We start from the raw sequence: 11958 nt of genomic DNA on the forward strand, positions 1-11958 counted from the left end.
TTAATCCATCTCTAGTCATGGGATTAATGGTGAGATTCCTCCCAACTGCTCCCAGTCAGAAGTACCTGACCCAGGGATGGTTGAAGAGGTGATTGTCATTGAGACTGGAATATGGCCCAGGAACTGAAAGCACCTAGCTTGACCTGCAAGACCGAATTTTCTGGTTTTCACGTCAAATGCAGAAGTTTGTTGATCCTCTTCCATTAGGGTAATAAAGCACCTATCTGTCTATTCCACTGTTGCTGCAGTTGAACTGCCTGACCATGGACTCTATTAGCCTTTTCTCAATCTCACCACTTTGGCTTGCTCAAAACCAGTTAGACTTCCCTTTACTCATGGATGATCTTAGTCCTTCCTGCCTCATAGCCATTCTCATTATGAATTCAGATTCAGTTCCTATAACAACCTTTTTGGCCTGGGGGTGGTAGCGGCTCCTGGCTATTTCGGGCTGCAGTGTACTGCATGCCCCCTTGTTAGTTTCCTTCAGCCTTGCCCACAGCACTGCAAACAGCCCGGTGCACTGCAATGTGGTACGTGTCCAGGCTGGCACCTGCCCCGGCCTGGCCTGGCCAGGATGCGGCCCAGCTTCCAAAGGAGAGTCCTTATAACCTTGGATGTGAGAGGTGGAATCTCATTACTGTTCTACTCACCTGGGGCTCTCTCTGAGAAACAAATGAAGCTGGTCCAATAGAACTGGAGGAAAATGAGTTCTTTTAAAGTTGTAAACTTGGGACTTCCCTGGTGGCGCGGTGGTTAAGAATCGCCTGCCAATGCAGGGGACACGGGTTCGAGCCATGGTCCGGTAAGATCCCACATGCCGTGGAGCAACTAAGCCCGTGCGCCACAACTACTGAGCCTGCGAGCCACAACTACTAAAGCCCGCATGCCTAGAGCCCGTGCTCCGCAACAAGAGAAGCCACCGTAATGAGAAGACCGCACACTGCAACAAAGAGCAGCCCCCGTTCTCCTCAACTAGAGAAAGCCTGCGCGCAGCCCGCGTGCAGCAACGAAGAGCCAACGCAGCCAAAAATAAACTTTAAAAAAAGACACATTTTAAAATAAATAAAGTGTGTACTTGTTACTTAAAAAAAAAAAATTAAAGGGACTTCTCTGGTGGTCCAGTGGTAAAGATTCCGCCCTCCAGTGTAGGGGACACAGGGTCGATCCCTGGTCAGGGAACTAAGATCCCACATGCCGCAGGGCAACTAAGCCCGTGTGCCACAACTACTGAGCTCCCAGGCCTCAACGAGAGAGAAAACCTGCACACCACAACTAGAGAGAAGCCCGTGCACCACGACGAATGATCCTGCATGCGTCAATGAAGATCCCAGGTACTGCAACTAAGACCGGATGCAGCCAAAAAAAAAAAAAAAAAAAAGCCAAAAAAAAAAAAATTAAAAATGTTTCTAATGACAAAAGCATATAAAGATCTTAAGAGGGTACAGTTTAAAGATTAACCACAAAAGAACATAAAATTCAAAGATTAACAAATGATAAAGCAGATACACATGCACTCATTATCCAGCCTAATCACCACATGTAGAAGCCCTGAGAATGATGCTCCACGCTAGCTAGAAAGCACTCGCATGCACCACAACTTGCTGTGTTATATCTGCAAGTTTGCTTTTTTTTTTTTTTTTTCCTGTTTTCTGAGCCAGTGGAGTTACTAGACTCCCAACGTCAGGTTCTGTGATGTTTCAGGGTCTAATGAGGTTGGCTTAGGATGACATGAACAATAGATACAACAGCAGCCAAGCAGTGAACATATTGAACTTTTGACTGTTATTGAGTTTGAATAACTTCCCATTCTTGTTTAGGAAGAGAAGCAGGCTACTGTGGGGAAACCAGCTTCTTTACTTCTGCTTAGACATGGTTTTGATCAACTCCTTCTTGTGTTGTTTATGCTTCCAGCTTACCCTGGGATTCTGCTTACTCCTGGGTTCTGTTGACTGCTTTCTCTTTAGTGTCTCTCCACTTGTGGCCTTGCCCTCGGTTGCTGAGTGTCCTTGTATATCTCATATTCAAACTCCCAGAGACACAGGGTCTGTGTGATACCCTTGGGGATGTGGTTCTGGGTGGGCGGAACAGCTCCCAGGCAGCAGTACCTGGCTCCTCTACTTCTCAGTCTATCCTTAGGATAAACTTCCCTAAATCCATGCCACCTGGGCATGACTCTGTTCCTTGCAACCCCAGTGGGCCTGAATAACCCCTCACAGATCCAATTGGCAGAACATCCAGTAAAGGAAATTTGAAAGCAGTATGTCCTGTAAGGAGACTGAAACACAGGGGGTGTTCCAATTACAACCTCAGGAAGTCACATCTAAAGAAGATCAAGCGCTCCCTGGTACTAAAAGGTGGCTAAATAATTTCTTGAAATAATTATGGCGTTTTTCTCTTGTATTTCCTTCTCCTCCTACGCTGTGAAGGTGGCTAGGTGGTTTGGGCTTCCACGCCTTGGGGATTTTTGCAGACAGGACAGAAAGAAGAAAGCCATTTGAAGCCAACCACTCTCCTTGCCCTTTATGAGAGCCCTAATTGCACTGAAGAGACTCTGCCAGGTGTCCCAGATGGGGAGGGTGATGTGTGAAGGTTTTGGGGGTCCAGGAGAGAAAGAAGAGAGGATAGCTAATCAGTCTCCTAAAGTAGAAAGGGATGAGAAGCCTGTGGATCTTGCACAGCTGTGGGTAGCCAGCATCTAGGCACTGCTCTGCTCAACCAGGACAACATCCCCAAGTGGACCACACAGACCCTATCTCTCAGGGAGTTTGAATGTGAGATATACAAGGACACTTGGCAACAGATGGCAAGGCCACAAATGGAGAGACACTAGGGAGAAAGTAGTCAACAGAACGTAGGAGTGGAGATCTGTGCCCTGCTCCGTGGGCCCTGGGGAGGTGCTGACATAATAGAAAGGGTGACCCCAGGGTGCCTGTGGGGGGACCAGAGTTTCCAAACTTGGCAATGATTCTAATACCTGCCAGTTCTGCCTCTGTGACCACATACATTTCCAAGACTCTAGTGTGACACTGGGAAAGAGGATCCCCAATAATACCTGGTACACAATCTTTCACGAATTCAGTGGAAGCAGAACTGGAGTTAGAATTAAGTGTTTTAAAAACAATAAAGAACATAGCACCTTCTCTATGACCCAGCCATTTCATTAATATTTACCTAAGAGAAATAAAATATATGGCCACAAAAAAAGACTTGTATAAGAATGTATATAGCATATTTATCTGTAATAGCTCCAGAATGGAAATAACCCAGATGTCCTTCAATAAGAGGATGGATAAACAAATTGTGATGTATTCATATGATGGAATATTACAGAGCAATAAAAAGGAATGAACTACTAATACAGCAAGAACATGGATGAATCTCAGAAACATGCTGAAAGAATCCAGATGTAAGAATACATACTATGTAATTTTAATGATAAGGTGCTCTAGGTAAGACAAATCTAATCTGTAGACAGAAAACAGATCAGTGGTGGCCTTGGGCTAGGCATTGGGAAGGGACACAGTGGAACTTTCTTGGGGTGTTGTAAATGTGGAATGCACTGATTATGGGTGGTTACCTGAGTGTGTAATTTTGTCTAAATTCATTGACTGTGCACTTAAAATGGGGATATTTTATTTTATGTAAATCATACTTCAATGAAGTTGATTTTAAAAATGAATGAGGGACTTCCCTGGTGGTGCAGTTGTTAAGAATCTGCCTGCCAATGCAGGGGACACGGGTTTGACTCCTGGTCCGGGAAGATCCCACATGCCACAGAGCAATGAAGCCCGTGTGCCACAACTACTGAGCCTATGCTCTAGAGCCTGCATGCCACAACTACTGAGCCCATGTGCAACAACTACTGAAGCCCACGCACCTAGAGCATGTGCTCTGCAACAAAAGAAGCCACTGCAATGAGAAGCCTGTGCACCGCAACAAAGAGTAGCCCCCGCTCGCCACAGCTACAGAAAGCCCGCGCACAGCAATGAAGACCCAATGCCGCCAAAAAAAAAAAGGAACTCCACGGAAGAGTCTCAAAGAAAACCCCCAAATGTTATGCTGAGCCCAAACAGCCAGACACAAAGAATACATATCATAGGATTCCATTTAATGAAGTTCAAGAACAGATGAAGCTAATCTATGTTACTAGGAAGCAGGACGGTTGTTGCCTATGGGGGTGGGCCGTGAGGGAACTTTGTGGGATGATGGCCAAGTTCTCTATCTTGTTTGCAGGTGGTCATTACATGCGTGCGTGCATGTACTGAAACTCCTTATACACTTAAGATCTGTGTTTTTCACCATTTAAAAATTTTACCTTCATGTGGCTTTATAAAAAAATGCACACATTAAAAAAAGAATACCAGTAAAGAGATATTTTGCACACATGAGATTGTTGAGTAATTTTTGTACATTGATTCCTCTCATAATGGTTGTATAACAGGCACTCCTAGGGCAAAGGGCAAGGTGGATAACACAGCCACCTGATGTGAGAAACCACACAGGCTGCTGGACAGCCTGATGCTGTCTATTTGTATATAGGGACTTCCCTGGCGGTCCAGTGGTTAAGACTCCGGGCTTCCACTGCAGGGGGTGTGGGTTCGATCCCTGGTCAGGGAACTAAGATGTGGAGCAGTAAAAAAAAAAAAAAAAAAAAAAAATTGTATGCAGCCTTAACCCAATGATTTAGAAATGTATGTGGTAAACAGAAAATAACACGAACAGCCATCAGCTCTGCCCCATACAGAGCAGCTGGGAGTCAGACATCACTCTGGAGGGCAGGAGCTGCCTTCTCCTAAAACCCTGGGCTGGGGAAGGGCTCCTCCTTGAAGCACATGGGATGAGGGTCATGAACCCTTGAACAAACTCTGAACTCTGCCAACAAGAAAGAAGTGGGAGTGGCTTGAGGGGCAACCAATACTTTCTGCTATACCTCCCATTCTTCTTAGCTCCACAGCTATTCTTTCCAAGGCTTACATCTCAGACACATGTCCAGATCCAGGTGCCACCCCACAATCACCGGGTGAAATTGATTTTCCCCCGAATATGCAAACCTCTTCTGGAACATTGGGAACCGCTGGCCTACCACTTCCCATGCTCGGTATTCAACGTAAGGGCCTAGGTCCTCCCCAAACATCATAGGTTCCTTATGGTATATGTCATCTGGATGACGTGTTCCCCTCTTGTTCCATGCCTGTGGGAGACCTTGAGTTGGTTGAGGACACGTTCACAGTAGTGTTGGGACTCTCCCTTTATGTTACCACGTGTCTTTGAGGAGCCTATTCATTCCCTCTCCATGGAGAGGGTGCCTGGTTTACCAGCCTCCTGGGCCAAAGAAAGAGGAACGTCTCCTCGGCAGGGGCTGAATGTGGTGCTGAACGGAGTGGTGAGCATCACTCCCCCTTGGAAGATGGGTGTGTGAAGACGACCTGCTGTCGAACGGCAGTTCTCAACAGACACCAACGGAAAGGAAAACTGAGCTCAGCTGCCAGGCGCTCGCTGGAGTTTGGCAAGGCGGTGCTGGTTCCCAGGGAAGCTTGCAGCTTGCTTGAGCTCACGTTCTCCTGACTGCTCAGCACCTCCTCTCTTCCCTTTTCCTCAGCACTGGCTTTCTTCATCTAGTCTAAGGGGCTGGAAAGTTCTCTCAGGTGTGTATCTGAACTTTTTGGATCCAATTCGTAGACTACAGGCTTTGTATTTGTGGGCTTTGCTTTCCAGCTCTCTGGTGGCTGACCTCCGCCTAGCTGTCTGGGCTGAGGGCGCGCGAGTAGAGGCAAACTGATGGGAAGACAACTTGAACAAAGGAAATTTGAGTGGGGGAAGAAAAGGAGGGGGGGAGAGGGAGTGAGTGAGCGAGCATAAGATTGATATTTCTTTGCAATATCATCCAGCCCCATCCATGTATGTAACTAGAAGAAGGAACTCAATTCACCATCTACTACAAGATTACTACCATGGGCTAAAAAGGGTTAATGCAACTTTTTAAAAATACTGAGAATTGTTTGCACTTTCTGCTCATAATGGTCCTCCAAAATATAAAGTAAACCCATTCTTTTCCTCGACGACGGCCTTGTCTATGGTTGGTTCATCTAATTAGCTATTTGCCCTCATTAAAATCGGTGTATTTTCTAACCGATTACCGTTGTGTAATATTGTCTGAAGCAGTGCTGTCCAACAGAACTTTCCGCGATGATGGAAATAGTCTTTATCTACGTTGTCCAAGAGGGTAGCCAGAAGCCACATGAGACTATTGAGCACTGGAAATATGGCTAGTGTAGCTGAGGGACCAAATTTTTAATTTAATTTAATTTTAATCAATTTAAACAGCCACGTGTGACTAATGGCTCCTGTATTAGACTACACAGGTCTAAAATTTACCTGTGTGCTCTGGTAAAATGTAAAGGGGGCTTCACACTGTCCCAACCTCTGAGCGAATCAGTCAGCATTCTATCTGATGTAGAATAAACCCTTGTCGAGACACCTAAAATGCTACCCTTGAATGAAGTTCAAAATTTCTCTTGCCCATTTTTTTCTACTTTCTTAGGTGAGTTGTCCCTTGTAGAACTGAGGGTGGGTCCTCGGGAGACAGTTCCCCTTTGTGTGATAAGGTGCTGGACATAGTTACCAGGCAAGGGAAAGATACATTTCAAGTATTGACCTGAAATAGATTGCCAGATGTTTCTCCAGCAAAGATGGGTTTATTCCAGATCAGTAGAGAACTGTGATTCGGGATCTGCATCCACATGCAAGTCCCCCAAATGGCAAGGAAGGAAAAAGAACACTTTTATAGAGGGGAAAAGGAAGTTGGGAGGACTATGGCAAACAAAGAGCCCACGGCTTTTAATTGACTGAGTCCTTGCCAGGAAAGAGGAGGAGTCTTTCATTTTCCTTTTGGGCTCTGCTGTTATCACAGGGTGTGAGAGCTCCCTTGCTGGTCTCCCAACCCTATTTAATTCAGGTTTCTATTAATTTTTTGCACAAATGAAGCTGGAGAGGAGCTTGTTGCCAAAAGGTAGGACCTCAAGGTATATGGTGATGAAACATTATTTTCCAAAGTGTAGATGGGATTCATTTATAAGAAGGTGGCTGGAGCTCATGGTCTGGCTTGGACAATTCCATGTAAACTCTTTTTTCCCCCGACCTTAGGAAACTGCCTCTGCCCTCATTAGATCATGAGTTCCCCTGGACAAATATTGCCCAATGCTGTATTTTGTCATGCTTCTGTGGCCTGTAGTACTGTTTATGTCTTCTTTGACGCCTTCCTTTCTCTCACCACTGCATACAGTCAACCAAGTCCTACTGAGCTTATCTCCTAAGTATTATCAAATATATTCACTCCTTTCTCTCCCAGGTTCCACAGCTTTAGTCAGAGCCACAGCAACTTTTACCTGGATCATTGCTATGGGCTCCTTGCTTCCAGTCTCATGCTTCTCTAATGGGGGTCATCGTGTCCAGTTGAGCAGTTTGTATACTGCAAAAGGTGGCTGGCCAAGGAGGTTAGTAGGGCTGAAGCATCGCCTGCATTCTTGTGCACGGGTACAGGAGCTCTGTTTATCTGGAGAGAGTACCTTTGTAATTTGCACAAAAGTGCCACATAATCCTCATGGCTATCCAATATGGTAGCCACTAGCCACATGTGGCTCTTTAAATTTTTTAAATAATAAATTTATTTATTTTATTTATTTTCATTTTTGGCTGCATTGGGTCTTCGTGCTGTGTGCGGGCTTTCTCTGGTTGCGGTGAGTGGGTCTACTCTTTGTTGCGGTGCGTGGGCTTCTCATTGCAGTGGCTTCTCTTGTTGCACAGCACGGGCTCTAGGCATGCAGGCTTCAGTAGTTGCGGCAAGTGGGCTCAGTAGTTGTGGCGCATGGGCTTAGTTGTTCCGCGGCATGTGGGATCTTCCTGGGCCAGGGCTCGAACCCGTGTCCCCTGCATTAGTAGGCAGATTCTTAATCACTGCACCACCAGGGAAGCCCTGGCTCTTTACATTTTAATTAATTAAAATAAGTAGAATTTAAAGTTCAGTTTCACAGTCATACTAGCCACATTGCAAGTTCTCAATAGCCACAAGTGGCTATTGGCTACTATATTGAACAGTGCTGATAAAGAAAATTTCCACCATTGCAGAAAGTTCTGTCAGACAGCACTGGATAGACTGCGTCTAAACCATTCTCTATACAGTTCGCTGGTGTGAGCGATCTTTAGCACAAAGCTAAACATGTCCCTCTCTTGCTTAAAAGCCTTCAGTGATATCCATTTTCATCAGCATTGATCATTTAGCAGGTGGTGAGCCAATTCTGTGGGTGACAACCAACATTAAAAACAAGATAGCAGGGAAAAGCAACAAATAACATACAAGGGAATCACCACAATGTTAACAGCTGATCTTTCAGCAGAAACTCTGCAAGCCAGAAGGGAGTGGCAGGACATATTTAAAGTGATGAAAGGGAAAAACCTACAACCAAGATTACTCTACCCAGAAAGGATCTCATTCAGATTTGATGGAGGAATTAAAACCTTTACAGACAAGCAAAAGCTAAGAGAATTCAGCACCACCAAACCAGCTTTACAACAAATGCTAAAGGAACTTCTTTAGGCAGGAAACACAAGAGAAGGAGAAGACCTACAATAACAAACTCAAAGCAATTAAGAAAATGGTAATAGGAACATACATATTGATAGCTACCTTAAATGTAAATGGATTAAATGCTCCAACCAAAAGACATAAACTGGCTGAATGGATACAAAAACAAGATCCGTATCTATGCTGTCTACAATAGACCACTTCAGACGTAGGGACATGTACAAACTGAAAGTGAGGGGATGGAAAAAGAGATTCCTTGCAAATGGAAATCAAAAGAAAGCTGGAGTAGCAACTCTCATATCAGACAAAAGAGACTTTAAAATAAAGACTATTACAAGAGACAAAGAAGGACACTACATAATGATCAAGGGATCAATCCAAGAAGAAGATATAACAATTATAAATATTTATGCACCCAACATAGGAGAGCCTCAAAACATAAGGCAAATGCTAACAGCCATAAAAAGGGAAATGGACAGTAACACAATCATAGTAGGGGACTTTAACACCCACTTTAACCAATGGACAGATCATCCAAAATGAAAATAAATAAGGACAAATGCTTTAAATGATACATTAAACAAGATGGACTTAATTGATATTTATAGCACATTCCATCCAAAAACAACAGAATACACTTTCTTCTCAAGTGCTCATGAAACATTCTCCAGGATAGATCATATCTTGGGTCACAAATCAAGCCTTGGTAAATTTAAGAAAACTGAAATCGTATCAAGTATCTTTTCCGACCACAATGCTATGAGACAAGATATCAATTACACGAAAAAAATCTGTAAAAAATACAAACACATGGATGTTAAACAATACACTACTAAATAACCAAGAGATCACTGAAGAAACCAAAGAGGAAATCAAACAATACCTAGAAACAAATGACAATGAAAACATGATGACCCAAAGCCTATGGAATGCAGCAAAAGCAGTTCTAAGAGAGAAGTGTATAGCAATACAATCCTACCTCAAGAAACAAGAAACATCTCAAATAAACAACTGAACCTTACACCTAAAGCAACTAGAGAAAGAAGAACAAAAAACCCCCAAAGTTAGCAGAAGGAAAGAAATCATAAAGATCACATCAGAAATAAATGAAAAAGAAATGAAGGAAACAATAGCAAAGATCAATACAACTAAAAGCTGGTTCTTTGAGAAGATAAATAAAATTGATAAACCATTAGCCAGACTCATCAGGAAAACAAGGGAGAAGACTCAAATCAATAGAATTAGAAATGAAAAAGGAGAAGTAACAATGGGCACTGCAGAAATACAAAGGATCATGAGAGATTACTACAAGCAACTATATGCCAATAAAATGGATAACCTGGAAGAAATGCACAAATTCTTAGAAAAGCACAACTTTCCGAGGCTGAGCCAGGAAGAACTAGAAAATATAAAGAGATCAATCACAAGCACTGAAATTGAAACTGTGATTAAAAGTCTTCCAACAAACAAAAGCCCAGGACCATATGGCTTCACAGGCAAATTCTATCAAACATTTAGAGAAGAGCTAACACCTATCCTTCTCAAACTCTTCCAAAATATAGCAGAAGGAGGAACACTCCCAAACTCATTCTACGAGGCCACAATCACTCTGGTCCCAAAACCAGACAAAGATGTCACAACGAAAGAAAACTACAGGCCAATATCACTAATGAACATAGATGCAAAAATCCTGAACAAAATACTAGCAAACAGAATCCAACAGCACATTAAAAGGATCATACACCATGATGAAGTGGGGTTTATCCCAGGAATGCAAGGATTCTTCAATATACACAAATCAATCAATGTGATACACCACATTAACAAATTGAAGGAGAAAAACCATGTGATTATCTCAGTAGATGCAGAAAAAGCTTTTGATAAAATTCAACACCCAGTTTTGATAAAAACCCTCCAGAAAGTAGGCATAGAGGGAACTTACCTCAACATAATAAAGGCCATATATGACAAACCCACAGCCAACATCGTTCTCAATGCTGAAAATGGAAACCATTTCCACTAAAATCAGGTTCAAGACAAAGTTGTCCACTCTCACCACTATTATTAAACATAGTTTTGGAAGTTTTAACCACAGCAATCAGAGAAGAAGAAGTAATAAAAGGAATTCAAATCAGAAAAGAGGAAGTAAAACTGTCACTGTTTGCAGATGACATGATACTATACATAGAGAATCCTAAAGATGCTACCAGAAAACTATAAGAGCTAATCAATGAAATTTGTAAAGTAGCAGGATACAAATATAATGCACAGAAATCTCTTGCATTCCTATACACTAATGATGAAAAATATGAAAGAGAAATTAAGGAAACACTCCCATTTACCACTGCAACAAAAAGAATAAAGTACGTAGGAATAAACCTACCTAAGGAGACAAAATACCTGTATGCAGAAAACTTTAAGACACTGATGAAAGAAATTAAAGATGATACAAACAGATGGAGAGATATATCATGTTCTTGGATTGGAAGAATCAACCTTATGAAAATGACTATACTACCCAAAGCAATCTACAGAATAATGCAATCCTTATGAAACTACCAATGGCATTTTTCACAGAACTAGAATAAAAAATTTCACAATTTGTATGGAAACACAAAAGACCCCGAATAGCCAACGCAATCTTGAGAAAGGAAAATGGACTGGAGGAATCAGGCTCCCTGACTTCAGACAATACTGCAAAGCTATAGTAATCAAGACAATATGATACTAGCACAAAAACAGAAATATAGATCAATGGAACAGGATAGAAAGCCCAGAGATAAACCCATGCACATATGGTCACTTTATCTTTGATAAAGGAGGCAAATATACAATGGAGAAAAGACAGCCTCTTCAATAAGTGGTGCTGGGAAAACTGGACAGCTACATGTAAAAGAATGAAATTAGAACACTCCTTAACACCATACACAAAAAAACCCTCAAAATGGATTAAATACAAAATGTAAGGACAGACACTATAAAACCCTTAGAGGAAAACATAGGCAGAACACTCTATGACATAAATCACAGCAAGATCCTTTTTGACCCACCTCCTAGAGAAATGGAAATAAAAACAAAAATAAACAAATGGGACCTAATGCAACTTAAAAGCTTTTGCACAGCAAAGGAAACCATAAACAAGATGAAAAGACAACCCTCAGAATGGGAGAAAATATTTGCAAATGAAGTAACTGACAAAGGATCAATCTCCAAAATATATAAGCAGCTCATGCAGCTCAATATCAAAAACCCAAACAACCGAATCCAAAAATGGGCAGAAGACCTAAATAGACATTTCTCCAAAGAAGATATACAGATTGCCAACAAACACATGAAAGGATGCTGAACATCACTAATCATTAGAGAAATGCAAATCA

The sequence above is a fragment of the Kogia breviceps genome, chromosome 3, assembly GCF_026419965.1.
Source record: "Kogia breviceps isolate mKogBre1 chromosome 3, mKogBre1 haplotype 1, whole genome shotgun sequence".
NCBI lineage: Eukaryota > Metazoa > Chordata > Mammalia > Artiodactyla > Physeteridae > Kogia > Kogia breviceps.